The 15,746-nt window shown below is 37.5% G+C and overlaps 1 long non-coding RNA gene across 9 annotated transcripts in view; it reads left to right on the top strand.

The window, feature by feature from the left end:
• LOC147342506 (uncharacterized) overlaps nt 1–15,746 on the top strand; it is a 1,735,326-nt gene that overhangs the window by 1,084,276 nt on the left and 635,304 nt on the right. Inside the window, exons 5-6 of one of the 9 annotated variants that reach the window (XR_015157703.1) lie at nt 5,238–5,360; nt 7,495–9,023. The exons of 7 other annotated variants lie outside the window; for them this stretch is intronic. This is a non-coding gene — a long non-coding RNA (uncharacterized LOC147342506). Of the gene's footprint in view, nt 1–5,237; nt 5,361–7,494; nt 9,024–15,746 lie in introns of those variants that run through there. One more of the 9 variants, XR_015157701.1, reaches the window with a different exon arrangement.

Here is a 15,746-nt window from a genome sequence, read left to right as displayed (position 1 = left end):
TGAACTAGTTTCTTCATTCACCTGTTAATTAGCTCATTACTATGTTAATCAATGCGTAATATGTGCTAGGAAGTGACTTTGTGCTGGAGATTGTGCTTTCAAAGAGCTCATATTCTAGGGAAGTACACAATAAATGTTCTAGAAAATTATATATTGTTATCCTGCTTTTTTATTAAAGATCAATTAAAATATATGACCTTTAGATTGTTATGACTAACTTAATATGTTATTATTGATATTTCAATATGGATTGAGACTCATGTCTATAATTGCAATAAATAAATCACAGAATTGCAATTGCATCTGTCTTTCAGCTCAATTCTGCAAGAAAAGGAGTTATGCTTGGTACTAAAAGTTAAGAATAAAACTATAGCTTAAATATAAAGCACAAACCTCTCCATTTATAAGTGCAATATTTTCTATTTTAATCTTTCTTTCAAAACCCTAATATGAACAAGATGCTAAGGAGTTAACAAAACTCAGGGATGTCTTCCTGTCTGTCTCTTGAAATGCATTCAGAAAGAAGAAAAGTCCTGAATAATATACATAGGTGAGAAAACAGGTGTGAGTTAGTAAGCTTTATACAGATACATCACTAGAAACCTCATACTTATTTTGATAATTTTCATGTTAAAAATTATTTTTATGAAAGGAATAAATGAGTGAAGAATTGGGTGCATACATTTTATGGACACTCTTTGTAAAAAGTTGAATTAGGAGGTTTCTGAACTTTTACTGCTATGATCTTTACTACTGCTCCAAACCCACTTGCTTGGAATTATCTAAAGGGCTGAGAACACTGGCAGAATAGGGTAGACTTTGTGGAATTGAAGAAACTATACTGAACATTGTACATCAGACTTCAATGTGATTTCTTCTATAACTGTATGAAATAGACCTTTGTACCCACTATAGAGATGAGGAATCTGAGGTTCAGAAAAAGAAATGATTTGGCAAAGATTATAGACTGGTAATTGATTTTTCTGAGGTCAGACTCAGCTCCTGCTGGAACTCTGGCTCTTTTTCACTACCGAGGTGCCTGCTTCTTGGTGCATAAATCCAGGGTGATGTACTATGAACTCTTGCCAAGGCTCCAGGACCATCTGCAGAAAACAGCTTATATGTTGATGAAAACTGTCATGGGGCACCTGTGCAATCCCAGAGATGAGCCTAGTCCAAGGCTTCAGAATAACAATGTGCATTATGTGTTATGCTTTCAAACTGTCTTTGTGTCTTTTATCTAATTTGATCAGCAACAGATTTCATTTAAAAAGAAAATTTTTTTATTAAATAATTAACTTAATTTGCTTTCATTAAACTAATGGACAGGAACAGAGCACAGAGGACATAAAACTCCACCAGGCGAAAGCCCTAGCTCGCTAATTCATTCTGCTGCTTTTGAATCACCCTGTGAGTTCCCTCTAAGTGCTCATGAGGTGGGGCTGTCTGATGTGTGCAGTCACTCTCCTCTGTCATCAGCCAGGTGCCTCCTGCCACTTGGTAATTGGGCCAGGGTTTGCATATGGATCTTGACAGATTCATCTCGTAACACCATGACACTTCATTTCAATGAACAAATAGACTGGCAACCAGCTTAGACATCCAAGGACTGATGTCTTTTTGGTAGCAGCTGCCTGGTAGCACTTGTCAGGAGGTAGATGGCCTTGGCACTTGGAAGTTGAGTCACCTTCTGGAGAAGTGACTGTGTTTCCTCCAAGTGTGTTCATGAAATATGTGCATATAGGAATGGTTTAAAGATTCCACTTACTTAATTTTTATGAAGATGATATTTGTCATTTAGCAAATTTTTCCCTGCTTTTATTGAAATAAAGAGAGATTAAAAAAAAAATAAAATGAAAAGTAAATATGGATCCTCTCTGCAGCCAGATATTTAATTTGGATACTTTACCCGCATGCTAAATGTCATAAAGTCTGTTATAACGTGCCCATATAAAATCCATTTAAAATTTTTGAATTGAACTATAGTTAATTTACAACATTGTTTTAGTTTCAGGTGTATATGAAAGTAATTCAATTATACATATACATGTATCTATTCTTTCCCAAATTCTTCTCCCGTTTAAATTATTACAGAATTTTGAGAAGAGTTCCATCTGCTTTACAGTGCGTTTTTGTTGATTATCTGCTTCCTTGGTGGCTTAGAGGGTAAAGTGTCTGCTCGCAATGTGGGAGACCTTGATTTGATCCCTGGGTTGGGAAGATCCTGTGGAGAAGAAAATGGCAACCCACTCCAGTATTCTTGTCTGGAAAATCCCATGGGCAAAGGAACCTGGCAGGTTACAGTCCATGGAGTCTCAGAGAGAAGGGCAGGACTGAATGACTGAGCACACACACACACCTAGTGTGTATATATGGGGCTTTCCTGGTGGCTCTGTGGTAAGGAATCCATCTGCAAGGCAGGAGATGCATGCATGAGATGGGAGTTTGATATCTGGATCAGGAAGATTCTCTGGAGAAGGAAATGGCAACCCACTGCAGCTTTCTTGCCTGGAAAACCCCATGGACAGAGAAGCGTTGTGGGCTATAGCCCATGGGGTACCAAAAGAGTCAGACACGATTTAACGACTAAACCGTGACAATAACAATGTGCATATGTCAATCCCAAATTCCCAACTTACCACCCCCAACCTTCCCCTGTTAGTCATTTGGTTTTGAGATGTTATTTCATAAAAATATAGTAATGTCATAGCTGAAAATCAGCTAAGTGTTCTAGGATGCTTTTAATGACAGTGGGCTCAATATAGTACCAATCTGATGGGGATAACATGATCTTGAGACTAGATTCAACTTTGTGAATCCAGAGACTTGGCCAGAATATCCAATGATGATTAAATTCATGAATATTTGAGTCATAGCAACCAAGTTTATTTTTGATCATGAAAAATTCATGTTTGCCAGCTGCACCTGGATCCACATAGGGATCACCTGCAAAGTGACCAAAATACCTGTGCCAGTTTGTCAGGGCACTGAAATCTCTTCTGAATAATGTTGGAGATGTTCTGGTGATTTTCTTGTTAATACTTGCATTTCCTTTTGGTAATTTCTTGGAAGAATATTTTTGTTACATTTTTTTCCCATTCGAGTAGAGTTGTAGTCTATTACTACTACTGGCTGTAGAGTCAGAGACTATTTGAATTGTACTCACTGCTCTGCCAGTTATTAGTTGTTTGACTCCAAGCAAGCCATTTAAGCTCCCTGAGCTTCAGTTTCTGTAGAACAGGGATTATAACAGCATCTCCTTTATAGACATGTTCTGGCTCAGATGGTAAAGAATCTGTCTTCAATGCAGGAGACCCAGGTTTGATCCCTGAGTCATAAGATCCCCTGGAGAAGGGGACTACTCACTCCAGTATTCTTGCCTGGAGAATTTCATGGACAGAGCCTGGTGAGCCACAGTTCATGGGGCTGCAAAGAGTCAGACATGACTGAGCAGCTAACACTTTTTACTTTTTATAAGCAGTTTCAAAACTTAGAGATAATGTATAGAGAGCCCATGGAATTTTCTAGGCAAGAATATTGGAGTGGGTTGCCATTTCCTACTCCAGGGTAATCTTCTGATTCAGGGATTGAACCCAAGTCTCTGCATCTCCTGCATTGGCAGTTGGATCCTTTACCACTGTGCTGCCTGAGAATGGCAGCTTCTCCTTTACCTTATGCTAACTCTTCTCCATGCCAAACAGCCAGATTTACAGTGGGTCTTTTTATTTACCTGTGGCCTGGAAACTAGAAATATTCTACAAGTGGGAACTTTGTTTTTCAATCTTAAAAAAGAATTTTATAAATACAGCATCATTAATAATAAATCCAGACTCTGAGGTGGATAGTCTAATTTCCCAAATATAAGAGTTTGTAAAGCTACTGCCTTCAAGATCTAAAGTAAATATGACAAATCCTCTTGGGACAACTAACAATGGTGTTTCTCTGATCTCACTAAAGTTAGGTTAACAAAACATGTCTAGACAAATATAGAAATCATGTAATTTTTCAACATGCAAAGCACTGTGTTAGGGGCTAGGAATCCAAAAGATAAGTGATATGTATCCTTTAATATTAAGGAAGTCATACTTCAATGCAAGTAAAAATTAACAAGTGTAATAATTAATATGGCAAAGATGTCTCAACTGTAGTGGGACAGGGCAGGGGAGAATCATGAGTTTGGAATTAGATATGGAGTATTTGACTTGAGGCACTCAAAATATCCAAGTTTTTTAAATAATTAAGGGTTATTTATAAGGACATACTTTTTTGGGGGTGTTATTTATATTAAATATTGTATGACAAATATTTATTTGGAGCAGCACCTAGCATTTGTTGAGCAATTAACAAACATCAAAGACTGTTTCAAGTGCTCTGTGCACATGATATTAAGTCTTCTAGCAGTTCTTTGATGTAGATCCTTTGCTTCCCTTTGTAAGGAAGAAGAACTTACAAACTCAAAATGTCTCTTTGGTACAAGGATTATTTCAAGCTGAAAACAACCAAGGGGCCAGAAAGACTCAGCAGTCTTTCTTTTTATCTCTTTAGCTGTCTAAAAATTTAGATAAAGGGCCTGCTCTAGGAGCAAACCTATTGCCAGAGACTTCTGCATAGAATGTGTGCTTCTCTGATGGCTCAGACAGTAGAGAATCTGCCTGCAATGCAGGAGACCCTGGTTTTATCCCCAGGTTGGGAAGATCCCCCGGAGAAGGAAATGGTTACCCACCCCAGTATCATTGTCTGGAGAATCCCATGGACAGAAGAGCCTGGCAGGCTATAGTTTATGGGCTCACAAAGAGTTGGCATGACTAAGAGACTAACACTTTTACTTTTTGCATAGAATATGGTCCAGGTGTGGTGGGGACACTCAGCAGGACTAGAGATGACAATGGTAACCATTTGGTGTCCCATTGTCTCTGCGTGGCCCAGAAAACACTTTAAACTACATAGTTGCTTCTGTATTTTTGTGTGAATTGCCTTCTCCCATTTTTAGGTTCCAAAACACTACTCACAAAACCTGTTTTGTCTTTAGCTGAAGATGGCGTTTAAGTTGGCGGGTTTGGCCATTTGGGTGAGTTATTCAGTTCTCTTGAGTTTCTCCCAAGTATACACATTATTAGAATTTTGTTCGATTCTGTCCTTTTAATCTGTCTCATGTTAATTTAACTCTTAGACCAATCAGAAGAACCTAAAAGGTAGAAGAAACATTTTTTCTCCTGAACAGTATTATTTCTGTTTAGGTAAATGAAGGCTGGGTGATCCCAGGGTTCCACAGAAATTAAGGGAAGCTGGAATTTTAAACCAATTCTGCCCAAGTTCAGACTAGCCTTCAAGAAAGTGGTGCCCCAGGACTTCAGATAAAGGTAAAGATGTGTTTGTAATGGTGCTATGAGGGAGTTTTGGAGACTTGAGAACAAGTTGACCAAAGTAGGGCTCGATAAGCTGGCTACAAGCTTCCTATAAAATCTGGCTTTGAAGTAAGGTCATCAAGTCAAATTCAAACTTTGCCACTTGCTCATTATTTACCCTCTCTGAGCATCAACAAAAAAGAAACATAACAATACAAACTCCACAAAACTATTGGGGGAATTAAAGTAAATTTCGTATCAAAACATCTATTCTGAGCTTGGTACAGAACAAGTGATCTATAAACATTTGTTTCCTTCATTGTCATCACATGCCTTTTCTTTAAAAAAGTCCAGAAAAAGAAGGCTTCCTTCCTGTCCATCAAGTGTGCCCAAGGACGTAGAGCAGGTCTTCTCAAACGCAACATGTGTAGGAATCACCTGAGGATTTGCTTAAAATGCAGATTCTGATTTTGTGGGTCTGGGATGGGACCTGAAATTTTTCTTTTCTAATAAGACTCCAGGAGATGCTAATGCCATTATTTCAAGACTACAATTTCATCAGCAAGGTTTATATCGTTTGAATTTTTATTCTTTCATGTTGTGTTAAATGCCTCCAGCTTCCAGTTGATTTCTTCCTACTTTGCTTTTATATCAAAGAGCAGCTGTTTTCATAGTCACAAGTGTGGTAATATTGGACACGTGCCTAACACAGAGGGCTTATTATTTGGAAGAATAATTGACTAGGAGCAAAAATCTATATAAAGAACCACAGTAAGGCTAGTGAGCATTCTTATACTGCTATAGAGTTTACAGTGTGCTATCTGGATTTATCTCAGTTGATTCAGCTGTTTTGCAGATATTCCTTGAGAGACTAATGTGTCCAAGGCAATGAGGGAATACAAGAGACTCAGAACTTCATGGCGCTCATAAATTAGCGAGAAAGAAAGGCAGAAAATTCAGTGGCAACAGGAACATGTAATCAAATCTATAGTGCGGGTGTTCAAAAATCATATAGTGACATAGAGGAGGGCATTCCTATCTCCAGGGATCAGGAAGCAGGGAGGGAAGGCTTCCCAAATGGCATTACATCTTCACCACCTAAGGCATCATTTTAGTCCCTGCCGTTGTCTCTAGAGCACCGTTGTCATCATCTTCATTACAGTCATCAAGTAGCATTTATTGCAAACTTGCTGCTTACTGGGTACCATGCAAGGCACATGGTGCGCATTCTCTCAAACTATCCCTATAATCCCCTCATAAGTTGGGTACTGTTATTACCCTGTTTTACAGATAAGGGGATGATGCTTAGAGAAGTGAAATAGCTTGCTGTGTATTAAATAGCAGGACCTGAATTCAAACGTGGGGACTTACTCCAAAGCACATGTTGTTACTCATTTTGCCACTACAATCTCAATTCATTTTATTTAAGATAAATGATCAAAATAATCTTTATAGATATGGAAGAAAATTTAATTGTTTCAGATTTAAGGTTGGGGACCTTGAGATTCATATAAATTATTTTCCCAAATAATGGGATAAGAGGTGAGGACCAGGCTCAAGTGAAGATTCCAGGTTCCATATCCTTCTACCACATTTTGCAGGTGCTGAGACAGAGGTAGGGTAGGCAAATTATTGAGTCTGTGTACACTTACATTTATATTATACATCTGCATACCATGGAAACAACTATCTTCATTTCCTAGCCCACTCTTCTCTCTCTCTTTCTATATATATATATATATATATATATGTATTTTTCATTTGTGTGTTTGTTTCAAAGCCCTTCTGTTAGTAATATCATCTGCTTTTTATCTTTGGTTTAATTTTCCATTGGAGTTTTCTCCTGCTTTACTTAATTATTGTAGATTTTAGTCACCCTTTGAAGAAGTCCCAATGTGTAATAATCTTCTTTCACTTTCTGGAGGATGAATATTTTAATATTCTAAAAAATATTATGGGCTGGGAAGGGTTGTTTAGCTCAAGTAAGCATTGTTTCCTGTGTCTCTTAGTTCCTTTTTCTTCCGTCCTTCACTCCGTCTACATGCTCTCTCCCTCTTTCCTTCTACATTTCACTCCCACTCCCTTTTGTCCTTCCTTCCATGACTTCGTCCCTTCTCTATCCCTACTCTCTATCTCTCTTGAATTTCAGAGGTGAACAGTGCATTCCCATTTAACATTTTGTGATGAAGTGTTCCTGCGTTTTTAATGGCAATGAGAGCATAAGATGTCATGTGAAGAACCAGCCTTTGCAATGGAAAAGAACCAGCAGATATTTCATCGTTCCCAGTTTTTGACTTTGTGGTCCCAGGCTAATTAAATTAACATTGCTTGATTTGCTCATTGGCAAATAGAGATAATCATACCTTTATCACAATGTAGATGCAAATGGAATATTGCCTGAAACAGAATGAACATGTGTAAAAAAATATAAAGACATTTGGGTGGTGTTAGTCATTCTCTTTTGCATTATCTTCATAAATTAGCTTGGCTTCATCTTCTACCAGTTTGTACAATTTCCATTAGCAAAGACTGCTTCTCAATTATATTTTTATCTTAATTGCCCAACCCGTACATTATATGATAAGTACTCAGTAAGTAGAATCATTGAATGGAGTCAGGAGAAAAGCTGGATCAATCAAGGGATGGAGCCTTTAATGTCAGACAGGCTAGGTGGTCTCTTTCCCATTTGCTCCCACAGCAGCCTCTTCTGTAAGAAGAACATTCAGGTCAGTCACTCTGCCAGCAAGACATTATGGGCAGCATTTCCCTCTAAACTGGAAAGTAGAAGAAAAGGCTGCTCCACCAGCTGCCACCAGTATCTTCAAAAACTTAGATGTTTAGGCAATTATAGATTTCCTATGGTGTTCTCCAATGTTTCTTCCAAAGTGTGTGTGTGTGTGTGTGTTTTAATCTGAGAAAAAGCCCCATAAAAATAACAGTACAACAGCTCCAGTTCTCCAAAATGCAAGAGACCATGCTTATGTATTTTCTGCCTTTGAGGCAATACTGCTCATTCCCGACAAGTTGATGTTCTGGGTTCCTGCTCTATCCACCAAGTCTTTTGGCTCTACATCTACTCCATGGGCAAAGCTATCACTTTCTGCATTTCAAAATCACCCATATCTGATAGCTCTCATGTCTCGATGCCTCTGATCTGGCTGTTCAGCTGGGCCCTGCATGTCCGCTATCTTTAAGTATTTCATTACTGTCCCATGGTTACTGGTCACAGGAATAAGCTTCTATTCCCCACTTAAACTTGTTCTCCTTCTATGTTTTCAACCATTGGGAAGGACATATACAGCCACTTAATTCTCATGACTGCCTTGTAAGTACATATCATTATCCTATTTATCTGGCTGATGAGGAAACTAAATTTGAAGAAATAATGTAGATGGAAAGTGAAAGAGCTGACCTGCATCCCAGATCCTCCTCCTCCAAAGACTGTGTCTCTTCTGATAAGTTTTACCAGAAAGGAAAGAATAGGAAAGAAGAAGCAAAGCATGTTGACTTATTAAATAGTAAGGAGCACATAATATATTCTCACTTTTGCCTCAAGTACCAGTCAAATGAGTCTAATCTTGCTTGCTTAGACCACCCACCCTGCTTAATAAAAAATCACATATTGAATAACTTAATGGAATATTTTAAAGTTGAATCTATTTTATGAAATGACTTGATGATACTATTTCAGATTATACCTGTGCAGAATCTCTCTCTCAGCCATTGGCTGCAACAAAATGTCCTTACTGACAGAAAATAATTGCATAATTCTGGGATGGTGTCATTCAAATTAATGGAAGAAAAAATGACAAATTGACCTTGTGCTCTAGAACAAGTACTTATTGGAGAACTCTTCATGGGAAAAAACACTATTTTTGGCTTGTATGAAAGGCATAAATAAAATAGCTAAAAGATTTTAATGTTTTTTATAAAGATCAGACACTTTAAAAGATACACAGTTTTCCCATCATTGTCTTTTTGTCATTGCCTAGATACTGAAACGCTCTTGAGGCTAAGTGTTGGAGAGTCGGTTTGATATGATATATGTACAAGGAAGGGAAAAAAAAAGAATTAGGAGCAGTTTTAGGGATTGTTTTTTGTTGCCGAGGAGTTTATCTATTGGAAGATATACTCTTGCCTTGTTCGAGTGGTGATTAACTTTTAGGAAACTTCTCTAATGCCAGGAAAACTATAATAGTATTTATTTAAAGCACCAAATTTATCTGTTTTTGTTTTTAATCTTGTATTAAGAAAGAATCTTATGAAAACCACTTTCAAGATCCAAATTGACCCTTATGTAATACAGAAAGTGATTCTGGGCAATACTTGCCGTGCGTGCTCTGTCATAGGTAGGGGACACCTGTTAGGAAGAGAAGAGCCTCTAGGCACGCTGATGGCTCTTTTCACAGACAGAGCTGTAAGTGGATGTCCATTGTCAGAAAGTTGTCCTTTAGTTTTACAAATTCAAATATACAGAGCAGTAATCCTATGGACTGAATGTGTCTCCTGCAGGTTCATATTTGAAAATACTGATATTAAAATATTTAAAAGTAAGGCCTACAGGAGATGATTAGATCATGAAGGCTCTGCATGGGATCAACATCCCTATAAAAAAGACTCCAGAGGTAGCATTTACCCATTTCCTACATGTGATGACACAGTAAAAGCAAGTCTGTCTATGAACTGGGAAGTTATTCCTCACAGGATAGCAAATCTGTTGACACCTTGATTTTAGACTACCTAGTTTCCAACTTCTGCCAACTATGAAAAAGAAATGTCTGTTATATAAGCCATCCAGTCCATGATATTCAAACTAAGACAAATGGGAAATGTATGGGATTATAAATCAGGTAGATCTGTATTTGAATTCCAGTCTGCACCCCTTTTTAACTGATGATCTTGGGCAAACTTAATCATTTTTATATCTTAGTTTCTGCATGTTAAAAAATGATGTGAAAATATATAAGTAGTAGAGTTAAATACTTAAGGCTTAAATACTTATTGCTGTTGTTACAACCATAGCTTAGCGTTTAGTAAATGGAAGAAACTTAGCTAAGTATAGCTATTATATTGCTGTTTCTCCATCAGACTTGACCAGACATTAGAGATTGCTGTATGTATAAAGCAAACAAGGTGTTAAATAAAGGTTTACCCCATTTCAGTGATCAAAATTTATTTCCTTTTGCACAAAGCAGTTTCCTCCCCAACATGGAATCATAAAGGAAGCCAGATTAAGAAACACATATAAATTAGCCAGCATCGATACAAAGCAAGACTGACACTGCAGGCATATTCCTAGGCCTAAGAGAAATCAAGACTTGCGTCCACACAGAGACTTACACTCCACTGTTCAGAGCAGATGTACTTATATTAAACAGATTCAAAAGTAACACAGATTTTCATCAATCTATGACTAGAGTTCATAAATAAACTTGGTATTTCTATACAATAGAATACTACTTAGCAACAAAGGGGTGAACTATTGCTTTGCACAAAATGTAGATAAATCTCAAAACTATTTTGTCAAGTAAAAGAGGCCAGACATAAAAACAAACTTTATGATTTAATATGACAGTCTAGAAAAGGAAAAGCCATAATGACAGAAGTCAGATCAATGGTTGTCAGGGTTCAGAGGTGGAAAGGTGCAGTGGTGCATAAGGGAGCATTTGGAAATAAATGTAAATATTTTCTCTTACTGATTGCTGTCACACTACTGTATGTATTTGTCAAACTTTATCAAATCATATGCTTAAAATTGCTGATTGTATTATACATAAAGTATATCATAATAAAGCTAATGAAAGGGGAAAAAATCAAGAAATAAAACAAACAAGCAAAAATGGTCATGTCAAGTGATTCTTTTCAATCAAGACCAAAAACATGATTCCCCATGTTTCTAATGACCAGATTGTTCTATCCTGAGACAATGTGTCCAAAATACAGAATTACCCAGCATCAGATCTCGTTCCAGACCAGCCTCAAACATCCTGGACATTATCCTCATTTTGCTGATGAGGAAACTAAAACTTGATGAGGTTTTATAGATAGAAAGTAGAAGATCTGGTCTTCCATTTCAGATCATCCCCTCCAAAACATGTCTCTTCTACTAAATTTTATCAGAAAAGAACAGGGAGATACAGGAGAAAATAAATGCTGGAACAACAACAGACATACCACACACACACACACACACACACACACATAGTCATTTAGGAGTAACTGAGAAAATCATGTACTCAACACCATACTCCTTCTGTGCTCTTAGCTACTTTACAAGTAGAAACCCTTTTGTATAGTTGGCAGTGAATGGTATTGGCAAAATCTTTTCTCCTCTTCTTCCTGGGCACAGAGTCAGACTACCTTACCCATCATCCTTTGCAGTTAGATTGGTCATGCGATTGGGTTATAGCTAATAGAATATGAATAAAAGTGATGTGTGCCAACTATAACTATAAAATCTTTCCATTTGTTCCTTTACGAGTTTTTCTCCTTTCAACTTGGGGAAGAAGATGGTTCCAAAGTCAATCCCGGGTGCTACAAACTGGAGATGTCAGAGCTGCCATAGTCTTGGTTCATGAATGACAAGACAGGGAAGCGGTCACCCCTGTAACGCATGCATCCATAGATACATACTGCCACCACCTTCTTCTGCCAAGCTGTAAACACGCTTTAATATGAACAGCAAATTTCTGTTATGTTGAGCTAACAACAACTATTTGTCACCCTAATCTTGACTATTCTAGTTAATGTAGAAGGCTAGCAGCAACGTAGAACTTAGCATCATAGTAGGCAGAATAGTCTACTCTGGTCTTTTACTTAGACCATTACTAAGTCTCAGGTCATAGTACTTCAATTTCAAAGTACAGATAATTTTGAACATACTATCCATAGTGAAGGAGATAGTTTGTCCTAAAGCCTAGAGATAGCTTGACATTGATCCCATTCAGGTAAATCAGTAGACCCAGGACTGTCTTGCTCGCTTTGTGCAAAGAAAATGATTTCAAGGAAGTATAGAAGAGGCTTTTATTTTTTTTTTAATTTAATTTTATTTTTAAACTTTACAATATTGTATTAGTTTTGCCAAATATCGAAATGAATCTGCCACAGGTATACCCGCATTCCCATCCTGAACCCTCCACCCTCCTCCCTCCCCTCCCCTCCCTCTGGGTCGTCCCAGTGCACCAGCCCCAAGCATCCAGTACCGTGCATCGAACCTGGACTGGCGACTCGTTTCATACATGATATTATACATGTTTCAATGCTATTTTCCCAAATCTCCCCACCCTCTCCCTCTCCCACAGAGTCCATAAGACTGATCTATACATCGGTGTCTCTTTTGCTGTCTCGTACACAGGGTTATTGTTTCCATCTTTCTAAATTCCATATATATGCGTTAGTATACTGTATTGGTGTTTTTCTTTCTGGCTTATTTCACTCTGTATAATAGGTTCCAGTTTCATCCATCTCATTAGAACTGATTCAAATGTATTCTTTTTAATGGCTGAGTAATACTCCATTGTGTATATGTACCACAGCTTTCTTATCCATTCATCTGCTGATGGGCATCTAGGTTGCTTCCATGTCCTGTCTATTATAAACAGTGCTGTGATGAACATTGGGGTACATGTGTCTCTTTCCCTTCTGGTTTCCTCAGTGTGTATGCCCAGCAGTGGGATTGCTGGATCATAAGGCAGTTCTATTTCCAGTTTTTTTAAGGAATCTCCACACTGTTCTCCATAGAAGGAACATACCTCAACATAATAAAAGCTATATATGACAAACCCACAGCAAACATTATCCTCAATGGTGAAAAATTGAAAGCATTTCCTCTAAAGTCAGGAACAAGACAAGGGTGCCCACTTTCACCATTACTATTCAACATAGTTTTGGAAGTTTGGGCCACAGCAATCAGAGCAGAAAAAGAAATAAAAGGAATCCAAATTGGAAAAGAAGAAGTAAAACTCTCACTGTTTGCAGATGACATGATCCTTTACATAGAAAACCCTAAAGACTCCACCAGAAAATTACTAGAACTAATCAATGATTATAGTAAAGTTGCAGGATATAAAATCAACACACAGAAATCCCTTGCATTCCTATAGACTAATAATGAGAAAACTGAAAGGGAAATTAAGGAAACAATTCCATTCACCATTGCAACGGAAAGAATAAAATACTTAGGAATATATCTACCTAAAGAAACCAAAGACCTATATATAGAAAACTATAAAACACTGGTGAAAGAAATCAAAGAGGACACTAATAGATGGAGAAATATACCATGTTCATGGATTGGAAGAATCAATATAGTGAAAATGAGTATACTACCCAAAGCAATTTATAGATTCAATGCAATCCCTATCAAGCTACCAACGGGATTCTTCACAGAGCTAGAACAAATAATTTCACAATTTGTATGGAAATACAAAAAACCTCGAATAGCCAAAGCTATCTTGATAAAGAAGAATGGAACTGGAGGAATCAACTTGCCTGACTTCAGGCTCTATTACAAAGCCACAGTTATCAAGACAGTATGGTACTGACACAAAGACAGAAATATTGATCAATGGAACAAAATAGAAAGCCTAGAGATAAATCCACGCACATATGGACACCTTATCTTTGACAAAGGAGGCAAGAATATACAATAGAAGAGGCTTTTATTCTGGTGAAGACTTTTTCTTAAACTAAAGCTATATCTCCAAGGAAACGTGGTCAAATCACTGCTTTCAAACTTGACCACTCGCAGTAATAATCCTCTTCCTAGGAAAGGGCATAGCTCACATGAGGGGCTTGGACTGAAGACGAGCACTGAGTTTTCCTGAGACAAGACTCACATCATCCAGATTCAATGTTTCTTTCCTTGGACAGTGTCCAGATATATACTGCTATTACTGGTTTTCTTCCTTCTGCAATTTTCTGAGCTTCCATTGCTGACAACTTATTTTCTCTTGACATATTTTTTTTTCTTTACTTAGCTAATACCAATGAGTCAAGTCTTATTCCACCTTGGGAACGATTCATTCTTCTTTAGAAGGCTAAATATATTTCTAAACTCATCCATTATATGTTGATTTTATCAGTCAAACATTCAGAGTTCTCTGGAGACACTCAGGAGTTACTCAGTCAATGATTCATTCCAACTCACTGATATATAGAGAATAAAACAAAACCATCAACTTAGAAAACAAAAGCCTTCTCTCATTCGGAATCTGTGTAACAGAAGCAATCAACAATTTGATTTGCTTATGTTTTGTTAGATAATGTGTTGTACAAGAAAGAACCAGTTAGATCTAGTTTCAAATACTTGCACAAAAACTACTGAGATGTGCAACTTGCATCAATCTGTTTCAAATCCCTCATCTATAAAATTAGAAAATCAATACTGTATGGTTTTGGCACATGTGTTAATGTAAATTCACAGATTACATTAGATTAATGTAGAATGCCTTACATTCCTTGTAAGGCATTTCTAGAAAGTTCTCAAAGATGTCTGATGAAATGACCTATTAAAATCACTTGCAGGCTCAAGGGCTTAATTGGTCCTCAATTAACCCATAAAAATGTACCAAGTATGAGAAAAACTTGTGGAGTTTGTCTTGCCAAAATTTTCACATTGTGAATAACACTACTGCCATGTAACTATGTCTGAAGAGCCAATAAGTGAGGGCTAAGATGCGACTGAAGTGACTTAGCAGCAGCAGCAGCAGCAAGATGCATCATTGGAGAAGGCAATGGCAACCCATTCCAGTACTCTTGCCTGGAAAATCCCATGGGCGGAGGAGCCTGGTAGGCTGTAGTCCATGGGGTTGCTAAGAGTCTGACACGACTGAGTGACTTCCCTTCCAATTTTCACTTTCATGCATTGGAGAAGGAAATGGCAACCCACTCCAGTGTTCTTGCCTAGAGAATCCCAGGGACGGGGGAGCCTGGTAGGCTGCCGTCTATGGGGTCCCACAGAGTCGGACACGACTGAAGTGACTTAGCAGCAGCAGCAGCAAGATGCATCATGGCCTGGTTCAAGTTCATAATTTAAGCAAAATAGTTGTATTCTTATTTACTTTATTTAATATTGTAGTCTTTTAGTACTCCTCATAGGAAATTATAGGTTGTCTATGGAAGTGGAACCTTTGGAAATAATCACTGAATCTAACAAACATGAAGTTGAAATTTTAATTAGCAATAAAGAAACTGTTGATCAGAATATCTGATAATTCATCAGACTAAAGTACATAGAACATTTTCCAGTCCTGAAAATATACAGGTAGAGGCAGGATGATAATTTCTCAGTGTAAAATTATATACATCTTGTTTAGAAAGTAGAACATTGACTTTTAGTAAGACTGGAACATAATAGTTGTATGATATTGTGAAAGCCACTTAATCAGTTTGAGCTTTAGG

This window comes from Bos grunniens, chromosome 29 (assembly GCF_055505025.1).
Source record: "Bos grunniens cultivar Pamir isolate PY7600 chromosome 29, Bosgru_T2T1.0, whole genome shotgun sequence".
NCBI classification, from domain to species: domain Eukaryota; kingdom Metazoa; phylum Chordata; class Mammalia; order Artiodactyla; family Bovidae; genus Bos; species Bos grunniens.
This window is presented reverse-complemented; position numbering and strand designations above follow the sequence as displayed.